The sequence below is a fragment of the Folsomia candida genome, unplaced genomic scaffold (assembly GCF_002217175.1).
Source record: "Folsomia candida strain VU population unplaced genomic scaffold, ASM221717v1 Fcan01_Sc001, whole genome shotgun sequence".
In the NCBI taxonomy this organism is placed as follows: domain Eukaryota; kingdom Metazoa; phylum Arthropoda; class Collembola; order Entomobryomorpha; family Isotomidae; genus Folsomia; species Folsomia candida.
The window spans coordinates 4,975,547-4,994,234 of NW_019091193.1; the positions used below are offsets into that span (position 1 = coordinate 4,975,547).

The 18,688-nt window shown below is 34.8% G+C and overlaps 2 long non-coding RNA genes across 3 annotated transcripts; both read left to right on the plus strand.

The window, feature by feature from the left end:
- Window positions 1–4,519: 4,519 nt before the first annotated feature.
- On the plus strand, window positions 4,520–5,420 carry LOC118433889. Of its 2 annotated transcripts, none has more exons than XR_004833639.1 (3): window positions 4,520–4,938; window positions 5,020–5,134; window positions 5,226–5,420. It is a non-coding gene; the product is annotated as an uncharacterized LOC118433889 (long non-coding RNA). The 2 variants fall into 2 exon arrangements; XR_004833638.1 differs by having other exon boundaries at window positions 5,025–5,134.
- A 439-nt stretch (window positions 5,421–5,859) lies between these two features.
- On the plus strand, window positions 5,860–6,582 carry LOC118433903. Its single transcript, XR_004833660.1, has 2 exons — window positions 5,860–6,145; window positions 6,222–6,582. It is a non-coding gene; the product is annotated as an uncharacterized LOC118433903 (long non-coding RNA).
- Window positions 6,583–18,688: the final 12,106 nt, after the last annotated feature.

Below are 18,688 nucleotides of genomic sequence, written 5' to 3' on the forward strand. Positions count from 1 at the left end.
GGCGAAGAAGCCAACTATTTTACCTTCAACTTTCTTTTCTAAACTTTCGAACTGAATGATGACGAAAATCTAAAAGATACCAAACTTTTGTTGGAAAAATATAATTCTGCTCTTCAAAGATTTTTATCTGCAGGATGTTATCTGTAACTTTGGCTCCATTTGTACGAATTTTGCGAAAGAATGGGTAACTAGTACATATATGTACCAATAGATTCAACATAAGGTTATGCAATTTCGAAGTTTTTTTGCAAATTGAAGTGCACATACATACATACGTAGTTTTGCTACATTGCGCATTAATACGCAACCCATGGTAAAGGTTCACAATTTTAATCGGTGGAGGAGGAATAATTGAAAATGTACACAAGTTTGCACATTCAAAGAAAAATGCCTACGTGCAAACGGATTTCGAAAATATAATTATGTACGAAAATTTGTAAATATATGCATAATAATTTCAAGTATAGTTATCTCACGCAAAACCCTCTCGCATATTGTCAATTTATAAATGTCGTAAACACAATCGAAGAACAAGTCTAACTTACAAATTTAACAGGACTCTTACCCAACTTAGATTGAAACAATCATTGACACAGTGTAGTACAACGTCAGCGAAAAACACTGGATTTTTAATCCCCTCGTTACATAGCCGAACGGTCCAATGGATACCCTCATCAGTCGAAAACTCTGTAATTGCTTTTTCCTGTACGCCGAAACTTTGCAAAGTTGCCAGAATTTGATAAAATTTTCAGATTTGACTGTTACCTCGACGATTAACGGAACTATGACATGGACAAATACGACGAACAAACTTATGAAAAACATTGCTAGCAGAGTGATCGGAAAAGGCATCGATTCCGTCAATTTGATCAACATGTATCCAAATGCGACACAACAGACGATTTGAACTATTATGGCGAATGGCAAAATAATGAAAAAAAATTGATTAAAGATTGTAATCATAAGTTGAAGTTGTCGATACTTTGATAAGTTTCTTGAGAAGGAGGTAACCAGGTCCAATTTTTCGGAAAATTTCGAAACTCGACATAAAACGCTTAAATTAGAAATTGTACTCCCAGGATAAGTTTCTTCTTGGTGTTTTGGATCTTCAAAATGGGTTTGACTTATCATTGATCTCAAACAAGTGTGCAACATCAGAAAAATGTTAGTTCCGTATATGATGACAACATAGATCAGTACGGAGCCATGAAAAGTTGTAATTGATATGATAAAAAGCCTGCAAAATAGGGTGGAAATTGGTGAAAGTGTGATCACACTTCGAAAGAGAAAGTATGTCGGATCGACGTGCGGGAGTAAAAGTGGAACACTGAAAAAAATTAAAGTCGTCGCTATTGGGGCTGGAATCATGATGTGAAGTAGTAATCCGAGTAGTTTAGGTTCTGTATCCCCTATTAAATTCAGTTAAGATGACAAATTCATATAATAGTAGATACTAAATTTTGCCAAACATAAGAATTGTACTGGGCATACTCACGACAACTGAATTAGCAAACTTGCGAAATTAAAAAATTAGATATGATTCGCAAAAGTTAATTTTGCAAATTTCGCAAAGCTATACATAGATATCCAAATAGTTATGTTTGGTTTGGTTTTCACAGATTATCTGGAATTTTTATCGCTCGTGATGTTGAGAATTAGTTTTCTTTAGTGTTTGACCAAATAAAAATATGCCCAGTTTTTGGTGAATTAGTCAAAAAAATCTCAATTTTCAAGCAAACATTTTACGAGATCGCAAGCACGGCTGATCCGAAGTTAGATTTTCAACTCAAACGTTATCTTGAGGTGAGTGCGCCCATTATCGCGTCTTACCAATACTCTCATTCACAGAGTCCCTCATTTTCCGCAGATTTCCCAACAAGAAGCAGAATTCCTGCACTTTAGAAATCAGCGTGACAATCACAACCACATCGAAACCGTAAACACCAACGTGCAGAGGCAACAGGAGAATTGGAATTAGTGTAATTTCCGGATCTTTCTGATGCGCTAGGATTTCCTTGATAACGATTAAAGTATAGCAAATTGTGGCCAGGATGACAACCAAGGACATAAAATGCCAAGGGAACAGCTTTGTCTTTCTGGTTGGATATGGCTTCCATGACGACCGATCCCACGTGAAATATTGGTGATATAAAGCCTCACTAAATATTGCGAAATGTCGGAGGGCATCGTACACTCCGAGGGAGGGGGACTTCAATTTCAAGGATTTGAGTTTTTTGTTGTTAAGGAATTTTAAAATACTCATGGCGTTTTCGCTGACCGCAGCACACGAGGCCATAAATAAGCAACCACCGCTGTGGACTATCAAATAGTGATACAAAGTTAATACATAATACCTACGAATATATTGATTTGCATATGTACTACATATGTATAAACTCGTTCCCAGTTATGAACTAGCGCTATCTGAAGAAATTGATGATAAAAATTGACATAAATACTTTATTTTGATTGATTTGTTTGACCACCTGTCCATACGATAACTATCGACCGCGCCGAGCTTTTTTAATTATCTTTTCGGAAATTTAATTTTTAATGTATTCAAATGGAAGTTCAATACGGGCTCTTAATAATCAAAGTTCTATTACAGATAGAATACCTACATACTTTGACAAATCAATGATACATCATCCAGGTACATACATATGCATACACTAATACATACGTTGCAAATAATTCAAATGCATGCATATAATGAACTCAACGATCAAATCATATAACGACACAAATTCTGCATTATGTAATTTTATAATGCTTACATTAAGAAATGCATGTATTTTTTTTTACTTTATCGCCTTTTTTAAGCTTACAGATATCACATTACAAGAATCAACGATACTGTGTGATATAACGCTAACCCGAAAAAATGTATCCTTATCCCCTTCTTCACATAAATAAATGGTCCAATCGACATTCTTATCAATCTGCAACTTTCCAACTGCTTCCTCCGAAAATGTGAAACCTTTTGTCGTTTCCAAAACTTAATAAAAGTTCCCGACCTGATTTCTATCTCAACCATTAAAGGTAACAAGATGTGGACACATCCGATGAACAGAAGTATGAAAAATATTGCCAGCAACGTTATCGGCAGAGGCACCGTCAACTTGACCAAAATGTATCCAAAGCACACCAAACCGTTGTGAATGACCAGCATCGAGAATGGGAAAGCAAGGAATGAGATCCGATTTATGATTGTAATGATAATTTGCAGTTCTCGGTATTTTGCGTAATTTCGCGGAAAGCTTCCAAATTCGGAAGATATTTTTGAAACTTGAATCGCAACGTCGGAATTATCTTTCTTTGTGTGTGTAATTGCTGTTGAAAAACGTTACAATTTGTCATGAATCTTAAACAGGTAAGAAATGCGAGAATAGTGTTAGTTCCATATATCACACCAGCATAAACTACCATGGAGCCATGAAACGTTGCAATTGATAAGGTAAGAATTCTACAAATCATGCTCAAAATTGGTGAAAGTGAGGACACATTTTGAAAGACGAAATATGTCGGCTCCACCTTGGGAAGGACGATCGGAATGATGGAAAATAGCAAACTGGTTCCAACTGGGGCTGGAATCATGGCGTGAAGTAAAAGTCCAATGAGTTTAGATTCACCGTTTCCTAAATTAAGTAATTAAAATCATAGCTTTTTACTAGTGTTGCCACAAGCTGAGGCGAGGTGAGTTTTCAGGCAAGCTCAGCTCACCTCACTTTAAATGAGCTGAGGTGAGTTGAGCTCATTTGCCATTCCACGCACGCAGACAAATACGTAAATATATACAGATTTGACTTGTACAAATTTGAAAGTTGGATTTTCAATTCAATATAATTGTGTTATTTGTTCAAAAGATCACAGACCATTATACAATAACATGTTCGCAGTTTAAAATTGTTTTCCTCTATTTATTACTTGAACATACACAAATTGTCACTGTCTGATTATGTGCAACCTGATCGTGAACTTTAACGTCATGTGACCTATTTAATAACTTTAAAAAACACCTAAGACTGGTAAGATTTCATTAACAGTATTAATTTAATAAGAGAAGTAGAAACTTGCGGCATGCAGAATTATTGAAACTCTGACCATGGATTATATAAACATTAACGACCTTGATTTGCCTGGTTAATAATCATATTTATAATAAGGTTGACTTTTATAAGAATTTCGGCAATAAGGAATCCTTATAGCTTTTAAGGTGTTGATTATGTAAAAAATTTTGGTAATTAATTGAACAGGAGCAAAGATGCGACGTGTTAAATCAGGTTGTGTTTTTGTGTACGAGTGGAACAGAATCGCGCATTTATTCTCGTCCCCTTGTATGGGAAATCTGCTTCTTGGCTAAATGAGCTGGCTTGTGAGTTCAGCTCACCTCACCTCAACTGATATGGTTATTGTTTCAGTATAGGGAAATGGGGTTCCAAATGCTGTCATTGGCTGACGGTTTTTATTGGCATCCGCCCATAAAAACAGGGCCGTGGCACAACTCAATATTTCCCAATCTCAATTTCCCCATTACTTGGAAATCTCACTCCTTTCTTGGCACCAAAATCAGGTGTCTCCTTTACCATCATTCTTGCTGCCAAACTCGGAAAAGCTGAATAATTAAAAGATTATTTAATATCCTACAAATTAATTTTCTGACATCCACTCAATTACATAAATCGCTTCAACTCACCACAAGTTAAGCTCTAAGCTTCAACTCTCGGTAAGTAGTAAAAGAATTACTATTTTCTTTCAACAATGAACGGTGGGGACACAAATATGGTGGTGACACGTTCATTTTTACGAGTGATTTGGATGTTAATTTATTGCGATTTATTGGTACAGGTAACTGCTAAGGACAATTTTTCATCCATTAATTTTGCGACCTCTCTGCCGTGCCCCCACCAGAAATCTGTGTCATCGCCGGCCAACCTGGTAAATAACAACTTTAACTGGATTCTGCAACAATAAGGACCAAGGAACTTGTATTTCGTAATGTACTATATTTTATTGAAGTATAGACTCATCAATTACCATTAGTTGTTGTTCGTGACCTGGTAACAGTGTGAAATTGTCGGAAACTTCGTTAAAGTTTTACAAGATTCAAAAATAGTTTCTCATATAATGAACGGTGAATACACATATATGTACGTTCATGTATGGTGAAAACACGCTCATTGTTGGAAATTAAGTTCCACTAAATTTATTTTTGTGAATTGCAGATATAATATTTGTGCCAATTGTTACTCAATATTGTGACCTATTGCCCCTTCCTCCACCAGATCCGTGTCTCCACCGGTCAATTTATCTGATATATCAGTGTGCGTTTATACAAAGCAAATTCAAATTATATCTTCACACCCACTCTTTCGCTACCAATGAGCAGTCGATAACTAAAATGTATTAATTTTATTACAGGTTCACCTAGTTGGCCAAACAAGGGTACTTAAATCAATGTGACTTTGTCAAGACTATTAAAAAACTTTCAAAACTTCGCTTAAGGTAAATTTTATTTTGATCTTAAAAATAGTTTCTTTCCTCTAGAATTAAAAGAATAATGAACGGTGGAGACACATTAATATGGTGGAAACACGTTCATTATTGCAAGCAACTGTTACATCAATATTTCCTTGTTATTTTGTTTAATTACAGACTCATCAATTACTATGAGACCTTTTTCGTGACTCGGGAATAGTGTGAAATTCTCAGGAACGTCAGTAAAGTTTACCAGGTTCAACCATAATATTAAAATAATAGTTTCTTATCTCCAAAAATTAAAAAAGCAACGAACGGTGGACACACACATGTATCTGGTGGAAACACGTTCATTTTAATTACAGATTTGCCTTCATGTACTCAAATTCAGTGTGACTTTATCAAAACCTTCTTCAAAATCTTCTTAAAATAAACAATTAACGGTGGAGACACATAAATATGATGAAAACACGTTATTTGTTTCAAGCAGGTTTCAAATTACTAATTGCTTGTTATTTTTCGCAGGAAATCCAGTTGCTCAAAACATTTATTTGAATTTAATAAACCGTCGTTTGTTACGGTCCGAAATATAAAGTGTTGCGGTACTAATTGTGATAATTCTTGAAACCAAGAAAATCGTAATTACTCCTTTCTGCCAAAGCGTCAGGTACAACTTCCGATGCAAAATAACTCATCTCTCTCATTCTTTTTTCCTCTGATAGCTAATTTTAGTTTTTTTAAAGGTTCCAGCAGTGGTGTAAAATTCTCGACATCGATAAGGAAAACGTATCACCTAAAACTGTCGTTTGCAGCAAACACTTTTAGCCACCTTCAAGAAATTTCTCAAAGAGTTTTACCGACCTCTCCACCCCATTTGTGTCTTCACCATTGTCTGTGTCTCCACCGAAAGGGGGGTGGGTTAATTTATCCTTATATACTCAAGGCACGAAAATTATTGCTACTATTTATAATAAAATATTTTGCAACCGGGAAATTATTTCGATGTTTGGTTATTACGGCAAAGTTGTTTTTATTGGTGAAGATGCATTATTAAATCTATAAACAACAAAGATGTTTTATTCACATTAGATAACAATTGCTTCAATATATCAATATTGCCGGTGGATACACACTTTCAGTGGTGACAACACGGCACAACAAATTTTTTTAGTTGTTATTTAGACGTTTGTCAAACGTAAAGTTAGTAAAATTGTATTTATGCTAAATCAATTTTTGTTGCAATAAATTTGGTTGTAAATCTGCATCACAACAACTTTCAGTTTTTAATTAATTATTCGAACTTAGAAAGTCGCAAAAATTCTCCATTCGAGATGATGAAAATCTGTACAAAAATTAAGTCACATTAAATCCTGAGCATGGTTGTAAAACTGCTCTGACATATCTTGTCGTTAAACTTACTTAATAATTGATGATGGTGGGTGGGTGTGGTAGACACCGAAGCACGAAAAACTGTTTTTTTGTTCTGGGACGTAAAATATAAAGTGTGATGAGAAGAGATGGTAAAGGGTAAAGTGAGACGGATGGTGCGCAGCGAGTGCTACGGCTTCATTTATGCGGCATCAAAAATACATGGAGAAATTTGAACTGCGAACCAGCCAATCACATCATTCCAGCCCCGTCCTACACTGAATAACTAACATTGGAACTGTTTATCTCTATAGGATACCATGATCGTTGACCTCAACTCACCTCAGCTTGTTTAATAAATGAGCTCAACTCACCTCAACTCATTCAAGGCAAGCTCAGCTCACCTCATAACTCAGCTCACGTGAGTTGATGTGAGTTTAGCTCACCTCACCGGCAACACTAGTTTTTACATACAAACGAACTGCTTCGGTCTCATGAGTTTAAGAGTTTATGAAGTCATAATCTACTTACCTCCGCTATGTTCTTTCATATTTTGCAGGTTTCCCAAAACAACACAGATTTCCTTGACTTGAGTGATAAATGTAATAACGACAAGTACGGCTAAAGCGTGGACACAATTATACAGGAGAAACATCAAGCTGGACATGGTGGTCATTTCGGGGTCCTTCTTATGTACCAAAATTTCTTTGAAGACGACCCAACTGTATGCAAATGTGGATAGGATGATAACCAAGGACATAAAATACCACGGGATCAATTTAATCTTCCTGGTTGGGATTGGTTTCCATGACGGCCGTTCCCACGTGAAATATTGGGAATATAAAGCTTCACTAAACATAGCGAAATGTTGAAGTGCGTCATACGCCCCGAAGGAGGAAGAATTGCGCTTCAAAAAATCTAAAAATTTTAGGATCTTGGCGGCCATAGTTAGCTTGTAACTAACAACCATTTAGTTTTGGTTTCAAAATTATACTCCAAAATGTGAAAGTCAAGTTGATTTATATAGATATTTACCCTCCTTTCGACCTTCGGTTGAATGCCTAAGCAGATAAATATATAGTTATTTGACATTTGAAATGACTTGCTATAGAAATTTTATACAATTAAATATACATACATGTCTTAAGTTATGGGCTACAATAAAGTTAAGAAACTCCTAATTTGTTTTTATTACTACATAGTAATAAACCGATCGATATTTAATGGCAACCTAAACTTTTCAAGGGTACGTAAATGAGACCCAATTACGTAACTATTTTTATTTTTTAGGCAATGAGAAGGATTTGAAGAATCTTATCTGAAATGTAAAAAAATATGGAGGAGCTACATAATTAACCACATTAATCGAAGGAGGTAGATCCTAAGTTAGGCTTACTATTTAATTGTTCGTTTATTTTATGTTTATGGCCCCAATAATAATTGCCTAGGTACACACGTACGGATATGTCCATATATGCATATGTGCAAGCTTGTATATATGTATGAACATCAATCTATTTTTTTAATTCAGTTGGTGAAATCCAATCTAAAAAAACAAGTTCTATTTCGTCGTACAAATAATTTCAAATAAAATATAGTTCAAAAATTGTAGGATGGGAGTAAATAAGCCATCTTACCAAAATGCAGGCCTATAAACATGACGCAGCAGCGAGTGAACGTACTTACTTATGTATGCACCTAAATATGTACATATTTATACACGAACATGTTGCTACATAACGACATACTTGTACATACATACATAATATGTATGTATGGAAAGCATATTATGCTTTCCATTACGAATAGGGATTCCAATCCCGGACGATTTTTTAAATCCCGGGAATCGGGAATCCCGGTTTTCGCCGTGACAAATCCCGGGATTTTTTCCCGAAATTCAAATATTACCGTATAACTTAGTCAAATTATGGTGCACATGGCTCTAAAAGTACCGAGCCTGAGCATATTTATAATACTTACATTACATATTACATAATATTTACATATCTACTGATGTGTGTTTTCCAAATATGTGCATTCATAAGTATTATTATAAAGTATGCTATTTTCTGGCATACACATGATAGTAACACAAATTAGCGAGCATATTGTTTTGCCTGCTATGATAAATGCAAAATTTCGATGTATTGTGGTAGCTCAATTTTCGTCATCTATCTTGGAGAGGTGATGAGAAAAAGTTTGATAATTTCATTCCAGAAAACATAAATAATTAATCAAGGGTTCGCCACCATGTTAACCAGAAATGCACAAACTTAAGTTTAGCAGTATTATTTGGCCTAAATCGCGAACAATTATTCAAAAACTACAATTGGACATGGAATTTGGCAATTCAAAAATTTCAAGCTCAAATATACGAACTACCTCGTTCAGTCAAAAAGCTTTTCATTCAGCCTTAAATTCATCGACTAAAATTTGGAATCACTTGTAACGTTTTAGTGTTTTTGGGCATACGTGATTTCGGATTCCATAATTATGCCGAAAATACGGCGTTCTTTTTCTTAGTGAGGCAAATACCTAACAACGAAAAAATTACTAAGTATGCATTTGACCCACCCCAAAAAAGTGACCATCTGCGATATCTCAGTCATTTCTCAACCGATTTTTTAATGAAATTTTTCACCGATTATTGTTACATAATATAGAAACGGGATCTGATCCGACTAAGGGATTACGTGATCTTGACCGGAATTATGGGCAAAAATGTAGCCTTAGAAACACATTTGTAATTATTGCTAGTTACTAGCAAACTTTATCAAAAGTTTGATACCCACGAATTGTAGGGCAGTTTATCCCGAAAATTTTAAGTATAAATATATCAAAATCCGTTAAGAATTGGCTTAGTTATTCCAATTTGAAGTTCAGAAATTCCTGCTCGTGCTACGAATCATTGCCATTGACAACGACGCAAGACTAATAAATTGAAAACAAATTACATTCAAAACTGTAAACAGCATAACTAATTGTTTCTGTAACATGCTTGGTAAACTGCGTGAAATTGTTGTTGGTTTTGCACCTCCAGATCAGGTCTTTTGGTGTTTAGTAATCTAGGCCGGACATTTTGACCAAAATGATATAAATCGGTTAAGAAATAACGGATTTATTCAATTTTAAACACCCAGAATTTAATAAAATTATTCCGGATCAAACTACTGAAAAGGGGTAGTGCAATGCAGTCATCCAATGGACAATCTAATTCCCGAATTAAAAGTTATAAATAAACAAGGTCCCTAAAAAGGGGAAATCTTAGTGAGGGAGTGCAATCACAACTAATAAATAAAATTAGATTGGAGAATTTTTGCATCACCGCTCTCGGTACCATTTTTATTACTGGAAGCATTAATCGTTTAAATAGAACACTTGCTCCCTCAAAAGGTTCGATGATTTTGCATAGAGTAGCCAAATTAATATATGAAGTTGAAATTTGTATATATGTTTTTAAACAAATACGTAGCTCAGAATTATTTAGCCATTATATCTTACATATCTACCTCAGTTAATTTAACCCATTTCTCGTTCACTACACAGTAAAAATGTATTCCTATTCTTCAATTTATTCAATAAAACTAAGAATTCATGCGTATGCAAAGAAAAATTTATACTGCATCCAGTAAAAATGGTACCGAGAGCGGTGATGCAAAAATTCTCCAATCTAATTTTATTTATTAGTTGTGATTGCACTCCCTCACTAAGATTTCCCCTTTTTAGGGACCTTGTTTATTGCTTCAATTTAATATCTGACATCTAAATTAGAAAATTTTAAGTTCCATGTTGTATTAAAAATTTTATTTGTGAATTAAATACAAAATTTGGATGAATATTCGAAAAATACGGCTACCAATATTGTTTAGAATGTAAATTTTCGACTTTAGGATCAATTTTGACTGGTTATGCTCTTCAAAGCTTTTTCTTACCAATCATATAACCGAAAATTATATAAAACTGCTATTAAAATAGTAAATTACAAGTAATTTCACTTCTGAATGACAAATTGAAAAATCCCGAAATTCCAGGATTTCAGTCATTCAAATCCCGGGATTTCGGGATCCCGTTTCCCGGGAATTAAATCCCGAAAAATCCCGGGACTGGAACCCCTAATTACGAATAAAGTAATTAATTACTTATTATTCATAAAATTCTTTAAAATGTAGACATACAGTTAGAGGAAAAAGTTTGCGTACGAGATGTTTCAAGAATTTCAATCCGTTGTCATTTATTCATTTTTTGGAGTATGATGTCCAATTTTTTTCGTAGCATGCTAAATTTATCTAAGTTTCTCACTACGTACAAAATTTCCCCACAAAGTTGCCACTTTTAGCGCCATTAATGTATTTCCGCATGAAGGCTGAAAAACACGAGGAAAAAGTTTGCGTACGAATTGGGTAATTTTTAATATTCGCGACGACCATTTTTTTCGGTAAGCAATTTTTTTATAAATTGTAGATTAGATTATTGTCTGTAGTTTACAACAAAAACTTTTTGATTTAAGTCATGGGTCAACCCCGGAAAGAAATTCCCATCCAACTACGGGATTTAATTATTCAGGACTGGAAAGGGGAGAGCTCTGTGAAGTTATCAATGGGAAAAATCTCCGAAAAGTTCAAAATCCCAAAGAGTACAGTTCAGAGGACAATTCAGCGTTATCGGGAGACCGGTGGATTGCAAACCAAGAAAAGGACAGGGAGAAAGAAAATCTTGACACCACGAGAGGAGATCAAGCTCGTAAGAAAAGTGCAGCGGAATCCATTTCTGAGTGCTCCAAAGCTGGCTGCACAGATTGTACAAGAGTCAGGGAAAACCCTCCATCCCAGCACAGTCCGAAAAATTATAAACAAAAATGGTTTACATGGCCGAATACCCCGGAAGAAGCCATACCTAAGCAAAGTAAACAGGAAGAAAAGACTAGCTTTTGCCCGGAAGTATGTATTGAAGCCACCTTCTTTTTGGTCATCAATACTTTGGTCTGATGAGACAAAGGTGAACATTTTTGGCTCCGATGGACACCAAAAAGTGTGGAGAAGACCAAAGGAAGCCCTAAAAAACAGCAATCTCCGTCCGACTGTTAAGCATGGCGGCGGATCAGTCATGGTGTGGGGCTGCTTTGGTGCTAAAGGCGTAGGAAACTTGGAATTTATTGAGGGAAATATGACTGGGGTATCCTACACAGGGATATTGAACAGGAATCTTTTTGAATCTGGACGAAAAGTTGGACTTGGTCGCCGTTTTACCTTTCAACAGGACAACGATCCCAAGCACACATCCAAGGTTGCGAAGGAATTTTTTAAAATTAACAAGGTAAAAGTGTTAGACTGGTGTCCACAATCACCTGATCTTAATCCCATTGAACACCTCTGGGACGTGACAAAAAGAGAAGTCGGCAAAACCAATGTAAAAAATAAATCCGAGCTAAAAACACGAATCCGGGAGGTATGGGATAATTTAGACCCGGAAGTCATCCGGAACTTGGTTTCTTCGATGCCCAAACGTCTTGAACAAGTTATCAGTGCTAATGGAGGACATACAAAATACTAAGTTAATTTTTTTGTGGATCACATTTTCGAAGATAAAATTAATTTTAAATCGTACGCAAACTTTTTCCGCGTGCTTTTATATTTTGATGGAGAAATTGGTTTTTAGCCCCACCACTGATAATTTCTTTGCAACTTTTTTTACGATGTTAGTATTCGAGATAAATTTAGCATGCTACGAAAAAAATTGGACATCATACTCCAAAAAATGAATAAATGACAACGGATTGAAATTCTTGAAACATCTCGTACGCAAACTTTTTCCTCTAACTGTACTAACTTCGTTAAACAGCGTGAATATTTAGCATCATTCCATCAAATGTTTGCATACACACACATTTCTAACGTTTTACACGAATATTTTAAACGCATGAACTGGTGTGCAGGATACTTTATACATATCACTTAGAGACTTAATTGAAACCCATATTGGGGAAAATAATTAAGGCATCAATAATGCCGGTTTATTGATTGTGTGCCTTGATGCAAATAATTATCTTATTATTCCTCATTGATATAAATATGAACGTAACAAGTGTACTCCATAATAAAGAAATAGATAAATTGCACAAGTAAATTGAAATTTGTTACAATTTACTCATTGGAGAAAGTAAATGAGAAGTAAATGAGGTAGGTGAGTTTTTAAGGCTTGTTGATAACAAATTTTATCACTCATAACTTTTTATTACTTTTTCCGAACAAATGAAATCAGAAGGCAGTCTGGAAAACCTATTTACATAGAATACCAAGTAATATTCAACAGGTTTCTTCTTGGGGAATGAGATTTAATATAAAGAGCATCCACTAAGGTTTTTGACTGACGAAATAAAATGCTCAGAACTTTTTACACAGTTAATGTAATTTCCAAAAAGTTGCATATGTTTACTACCAAAGGGTTTGGATTGCCATACAGTTCAAATTTTTATGATTCAATTCCGCTGTCTGCTACAGTTTGCATTTTCTTCTTCCGATTTCGCGTCAAATTCCTCCCATAGACTGCACCTACTTCCAAGCTGATTTTCTTCCATCTGTTCTTAAATTTTCGTAAGGTGTCTGGCATTTCTGAAAGCTTAGAATATTTGGATTTAGTCAGCGTCCAGAATTTCTCAATTGGTCGCAGTTGAGAAAAATTTGGTGGGTTTCCATTTTTTGGCACAAATTCAATTTTTTTCAGATGTCGGTACTCAGTGACCTTCTTGGCGTCATTGGACCTTGCGAGGTCAGGCCAAAACAAAACTTTATTTTTTTATGATCTTTAGTAATAAAAGATTCCAATCCCCCTTTAATGCATGATTTAAGATAAACCCCCTGGTTTACAATGCCCTCCAAAATAACGGGATCGGAAACATGACCAATGCTAGACATGCGTTACCAAATTCTTTATTTTTTTGGGAATTGGTCTTTCTTTTGGAATTTGTCTTCATATTTTACTTCACAGGGGTTGGAACTATGGAAAAAATGCCTTCCTGGAAGATTTGAAGTGTCATCTGTGACGTGGGGCTCATCGCCCATGATGACCACTTTTCCCCGAATCTTCTTCAACAATTTCTTGCAGCACGCAAGAACCCTTTCCTGTTGTGTTGGTTTGTAATTTGGTGCTGGTCTTTTTGCCCTGGCTATAATCCCTAGTTTATGGACTTTGATTTTCCACAGATAGCTTTTTGAAATGTTGACCTTACTTGCGGCGCCAGCCGTTGTCGTTGATGGATGATTTTTGAAGATTTTTTAAATCCGATTTTTGACTTTTGTCGTCGATAGATTTGCAGGTCGACCAGTGGGGACTTTGAATTTGAGTTCATTGGATTCCTCGTACTTTTTCATGTAAGAGTTGACATTTGAATGAGGAATACCTTCTTGCTTGAAAAAGTGCCAAGTGATTTTAGAATCATAGTTTGTTCGATTTTTGTGAAACTCAATCACTCTTTTTTTCAACTCTTGCCTTTCAACCCAAGTTTTTCTAGTCTTAGCCATGATTCAATAATTCGTGACATATATCGATGGAAAGCTTATAACTTGGTCTATTCAAAAATAATTTTTTCGAAATTTAATTTCGCTGTGTTCCCGCCTAGCGCGCCTTTGACGAGGCAGTCAAAAACCTTAGTGGATGCTCTTTAAGAAAAAAACCATGCCATCATATTTCACATTCCATCAATTTCTCCGACTTGGGTATGTATTTAATAAGTTAATGTGCAAAAGTTAATGTACACTACCTATGAATATATTTATTTGCATATCTATTCAAGTCGTTTCCAGTTATGAACTAGCGCTATGGGAACAAATTGGTGCTACATAAGTATTTTATCGGAAACATAATTTTTAATGTAGATGGGAGTTCAATACCAGATTTTTATTAGCAAAAAATTAACTACAGAATACTTGCATGTATACTTTAACAAATTAGAGACACATCATCCACGAATGAATAAGGCAATAAATCGCCAATCAAAAATATAGAAATCAATATGAATTCAAATGAGCCTTACATAAACCATAATATAACAAAGAACTGAAAGATCAAATTGCACAACGTATATAACAAATCCTTTATGTATTCTTACATTGCGAAATGTATAATTTTTTATCATTCTGTCCTGTTTTTTAAGCATATTACATTACAAGAATCAATGACACAGTATGATACAACGCTAACCCGAAAAAATGTATCCTTATCCCCTTCTTCACATAAATAAATGGTCCAATCGACATTCGTATCAATCTGCAACTTTCCAACTGCTTCCTCCGAAAATGCGCAACCTTCTGTCGTTTCCAAAACTTAATAAAAGCTCCCGACCTGATTTCTATCTCAACCATTAGAGGCAACAAGACATGCACACATCCGATGAATAGGGCAATGAAAAATATTGCCAGCAACGTTATCGGCAGAGGCACCGTCAACTTGACCAAAATGTATCCAAAACACACCAAACTGTTGTGGATGACCAGCATCGAGAATGGGAAAGCGAGGAACGAGATCCGATTTATGATTGTAATGATAATTTGCAGTTCTCGGTATTTTGCATAATTTCGCGGAAAGCTTCCAAATTCGGAGGATATTTTTGAAATGTGTAACCAAACTGTGGAAGTATTTTCTTTTGTGTCTGTAATTACAGTTCTAAAAAGTTTACGATTTGTCATAAATCTTAAACAGGTAAGAAATGCGAGAATGGTGTTAGTTCCGTATATCACACCGGCATAAATTATCATTGAACCATGAAACGTAGCAATGGATAAGGTAAGACTTCTACAAATCATGCTTAAGAGTGGTGAAAGTGAGGATACGTTTCGAAAGACGAAGTATGTCGGCTCCACGTTGGGAAGGACGATCGGAATGATGGAAAACAACAAACTGGTTCCAACTGGGGCTGGAATCATGGCGTGAAGTAGAAGTCCAATGAGTTTAGATTCACCTTTTCCTAAATTAATTAAAATCAAGTATTTCAAGTAAAGTTTATACACCTGAGTACACATACATATTTACAAAAAAGTCCAAACGACTATTTCCGGTTTTTGTTGTACTTATGAATCAGGATACTCTCAGTAAAGAATTACGATCCCAATATTTTCATAACAATTTAGCTTTCACGATGTGTTTGATCACATGAGGATGACTTTGAAAACGTATACATTTTCAAAAGCAGGAGCAATTTATATCGCTAAGTACTCATTTTCAGATCTTTCCAATATATTTATTTACCAAAAAGTTGCCATTATGGTTCTATTCGTACTAAATAAATTATTGAAACGTCGTAAAGTATTTACTATAATAATTATCAACTTGGAGAAATTCATGCAATGTTGGACCAAACACTTATGTATGTACATGTGAATGTAGGAATGCTTGATAACATTTCACAATAAAACTAGATAACAAATCTATTGCAAATTTACGCAGGATTAGGACAGCCTGTTTTCGTATTTTATGTAATTTTTATAAAATTCATAATTTCACAAACATCTTATTAACTATTATCTATGTTAAGGGTGGACCGTTTCAGTGTAATCCGTTCTTAAAATTATAATCTGCTTATATACTTACCACCAATATCCGTGGTTCCTGCCTTCATATTTTGCAGATTTCCCAACACAAAACAGATTTCCTCCACTGTAGAGATAAACGTAACAATTATAAGCACATCCAAACAGTGGACGCAAATATACACGGGAAACATCAAGCTGGACATGGTGGTCATTTCGGAGTCCTTCTTATGCGCTAAAATTTCTTTGATGACGACCCAGCTGTATGCAAATGTGGATAGGATGATAACCAAGGACATAAAATACCACGGGATCAATTTAATCTTCCTGGTTGGGATTGGTTTCCATGACGTCCGTTCCCACGTGAAATATTGGGAATATAAAGCTTCACTAAAAATAGCGAAATGTTGAAGTGCGTCATACGCTCCAAGGAAGGAGGAATTATGTTTCAAGAAATCTAACGATTTTAAGATCCTGGTAGCCATTCTTACTCGCTTGTAACCTAAAACTAAATAATTTGGGTTCCAAAATTACATATATGCCAAAATTTTATGCCAATCTATGTCTATATTTTTGACCTTCTCCATGGGGATTGGTTGAATGTGTAAGCACATAGTTTGACATTTGAAATGACTTCCTGAAGATATTTTATACTATTAAATATGCATGTCGTACTCGTAAGTTATGGGTTACAATAAAGTTAAGAAGCTCCTAATTTATTTGTACTGCTACTCGTATGTACCCCATTCCAATCCGGTCGATGTTTAGAGTAGTCGCAACCTAAACTTTGCAAGGTTGCATAATTAAGTAGCAGTTAGTTATATAACTGTTTTTATTTTAAGCATTGGATACATGTTTAAGAATATTATGAGTCTTATCTGAAATAAATAAAAGTTATGGAAGAGCTAATAAACCAGTTTAATCGATGGGGGTACTAGCTTCGGCTTACTCTTAATTATTTCTTGATTTTATGTTTACGTTTATATGCACCAATAATTGCCTATATGGATGCACAAACATATGCATATATATAGCATAGACAATGCATATAGCATGTATTAACTTAATACATGCTATATGCTTGCAATGTTGAGTTCGATTTCGTTAATTTAGTCGGTGAATCCCAATATAAAGAATAAAGTCCCATTTCTTTCATTTCCCAAGCGAAGTACTTACATTTCTTGTAAATGCGTACAAAAAATGGAAAATGTTATTCCTTACGGTAATTTAGGACGAAATGCAATTAAAAGTTCTAGGATATATGTAAGTGAATCAGTCATTATGGTCAAAATACAACAATTTTATGAGTGCATACAAGGATAGGAAGCATATACCTATTCAGCAGTGTGTACATATCTTTGTAAAGATATACATAAATATACATGCATGTAAATACAAATACATACCTACATATGTACAAATTCAGATAAACACGCTGCTACATAACTACATATGTATGTGCATACTTTCCCTTCAGTAATTAATTTTGATGACTATTAATACACAAAATTATTTTAAATACATATACATTAAATGTTTGTACATAAGTGATTAAACGTTGTGAATATTTAGCATCATTACATCAAATATTACATACGTATAATCCTTTCTTTTGCATGTATATTTTGAACGCCTGAAGCATGTACAGAATACTTTCGTTTATATCACTTTGAGACTTGATTGAAATCCATATTGAAGAAAAAATAATTCAGACATGAATAATGCTAGTTTATTGGTTGTTGTATGTATGCATTGATGCGAATAATTAACTTATTATTCCTGATTGATGTCCGTAAAAAGTAAAAGTAGTCAATAAGTAAGTAAATTGCATAAGTTAGCACATAATTGAAATTTGCTAAATTTTACTCATGAAAGTAAGTACATACAATGCGTACGTATTTAAGTACTTTGAGAAAGTACAAATGAAGAACATAGATAAATGAGGTGCGTTTTTAAGGCTTGTTTATAACAAATTTGTCGCTCATAACTTTTTATTACTTTCTCCATACAAATCAAATCAACAGGTAGTCTGGCACGTATGTATTGACGTCTATAGAATAGCAACTCTGATCCTTCAGGTTTCTTTTCCAGTAGAGAAAGAGATTCAATATCGACATAAAATCCCTGCCATTTCACTCCATCAGTTTCGCACGTTATACAAAAGTGATAAGTTTCACTGACGGTCCATATATTTCCAGTATCTGCTTTTTACCCAGTTTTCGGAATACGTAGGTGAAATTATTTTCTATCGGAATAAATTGAATTCTCGATACAGTAAAAATCCTCATTTGAGGCCGAAACATGGCCTGAGAAGGAGGTTT